Raw genomic sequence first — 2,349 nt, forward strand, 5'->3', positions numbered from 1 at the left:
CAACTGGAGTCACACCTGGCCGCCGTTGGATCTTATGCGAGACGTCCTTGACAAGACCCAACTCGCCGTTGAAGAGATGTTCGAAACCCGGGGGCACGTTCACGGGACACTGCACTGCACACACCGATGCTAGTCGACACGTAAGAGACGCACCGTCGATCTGAATGCCCAGTTGCTGGATGGCGTCGAGCCCCAAAAGAGATGTCCCTTTGTCGGTGACGTAGAATGTGACGGAGCAAGACCGTTGCAAGACTTGAACAGGAGCTTGGAATGAGCCGCGGATGCCGATACGTTGTTTGGAAAAATTCCACAAGTTGACGGAAGCCTTGGACAGCGCATGCTGTTTACTGAAGTGACGCTTGAAATCTTCGACAGTCATCAACGACACGGATGCTCCGGTATCGACTAAGAGTTGCATGGTCACTCCGCTGACTTCGGCTTGAACGACTAAGTCCTTTCTTGGAGGATTGTTGACGCTGACTTCAGCTTGGACGACTAAGTCCTTTCTAGAAGAAGTGCTGACTGTTAAGACGGAAGATCTTGCGGGTGCGTTGATCTCCGTGGATGCTGGATGCTCTACAGGTTCCGGTGTCGAAGCGGATCCCGTAGCTTCCTTCGAAGAAACTCGATGCACTGGTGCCGGCTTACGGCACATCGATGCGAAATGTCCCCATTTATTACAAGAGTTGCAGCGCCGATTTCGGGCTGGACAATTTTGAAATGCTGAATTATGCCATTTATTTCCGCATCGTTCGCACAACTGAAGCTTGCCTGCAAACTTCTTCTGCTGAACTGTATCGCGGAACTCTACAGCTGACTGCGGATGGAAACGTCCATCTTGGAGGCCACCATCTTGCCTTCCCGAACCCGGTGGAATGACGTCACGGCCTCCCCGGCTGGCCAGGCCATCTTGAATTCCTGTGCCGCCATCTTGAGCGCGCCGGCCTCCCCGGCGGCCCAAGCCATCTTGATTCTCCACGCCGCCATCTTGAGCGCGGCGGCTTCCCCGACTGTCATCTTCCGCGACGCCACCTTCTCCTCGTCGACCTACTGCTTGTACTTGATGCGAACCGAAGGCTTGGTTCGCCAACGACAAAGATTCAAAACTCCGACCAATCTCTTCAGCTTTCTCCAAAGACAACCTTTCGCCATGTGCGAGCAGCTTTTCTCTAACCTGGGGGTTAGACGTTCCATGTATGATTTGATCTCGGACGCGCTCCGCGTACGTCAGCCCGAACTTGCAACGTACGGCTTTCTCCTTTAGAGCGGTCACGTATTCTAAAAAACTTTCCCCCCGAAATTGACGACGGCTTGTGAACTCATGTCGTTCAACAAGCGTATTTGTGGACGCAGCGAAGAGCCGGTCCAGCTGCTCCAAAAGTTGGTCGAATTTCGAAATGGCCGGAGCCGAGGATGCGGTCACACTACAGTCGGTCGCGGAGTCGGTCACGATAGGGCTGGTTACATGAGCGTCGGTCACGTTACTGGCGGCGTCCCTCCTTGCTTCGTCCTGCTCCGCCTCAGCAAAATACCTTCGTTGCCCCTCCCTACCCAAAACACTGACGAGCGCCGACGCGCGTCGTCCGTCATTCCAGTCGCTGCCGCCAGCCGCCTCGAGATGGGCCTGAAACAATTTTTTCCAGTTATGCCACGGAATCGGAGGCGGCCCCGGCAATTCGAGGAAAACGGGCAGGTTATCGAAGAGGCCCATGCTGCCAAGCAGGAAGGAGAGAGATGCAGGAGCAGAAGCAGAAGAACGAAGTAGGGCGAGGCCTAAACGACGGTTCGACAAGCGTCAGCACAAAGAACGCTAGGCCTCGCGACGCCAGACGCGCCGGACAGTCACACTCGAGCGAGGTCAAACGCACTCACGTTTTCATTCTGCCGGACCCGTCGACGATGTCGTCGCAGCAGAAGAAAAGCATCCCATCCTCGTCGCCAAAAAGATGTTGTGTCGTGGGCGACGGCGAGCGGCCTCGGCGGCGACGGGAGCGAAGGCTCAGCGCGCCGGGCCCACGCACAAGCCCAAGAAGAAAAAGTGCGGCCTGCTCGTCCCAAGACCAGAACCCAAAGAGAGCGTTTATTGTTCGACAAGACGACACCTAGACGCATACGCACGTGACCCGTCACGTGCGACCACAGCAACGACATCTAGTTACAATTAACACAACCAAGCGCCCACAGTGAGCGGGCGCTCCACTAGAGGGCGCCACTACACCACACTTTGCACGTTGTGTGTCAGAGATTGCCGTTCGCGTGGTAAAAAATGCAAGCTGCGGACCAACAAAAAACCCTCATTAACTGAGCATTCTAGCTTTGCATTATTGTACAGATCACATCTAATAATTT

General features: G+C 55.0%; 1 long non-coding RNA gene across 1 annotated transcript; it reads right to left on the reverse strand.

Moving 5' to 3' along the window:
- Window positions 1-779: 779 nt before the first annotated feature.
- LOC144166305 (uncharacterized) lies at window positions 780-2,055 on the reverse strand. Its single transcript, XR_013321637.1, has 2 exons — window positions 1,873-2,055; window positions 780-1,624 (listed from the first exon to the last, which is right to left on the reverse strand). It is a non-coding gene; the product is annotated as an uncharacterized LOC144166305 (long non-coding RNA).
- Window positions 2,056-2,349: the final 294 nt, after the last annotated feature.

The sequence above is a fragment of the Haemaphysalis longicornis genome, unplaced genomic scaffold (assembly GCF_048455015.1).
Source record: "Haemaphysalis longicornis isolate Haplotype H1 unplaced genomic scaffold, Haemaphysalis longicornis Haplotype H1 scaffold_167, whole genome shotgun sequence".
Classification (NCBI taxonomy): domain Eukaryota; kingdom Metazoa; phylum Arthropoda; class Arachnida; order Ixodida; family Ixodidae; genus Haemaphysalis; species Haemaphysalis longicornis.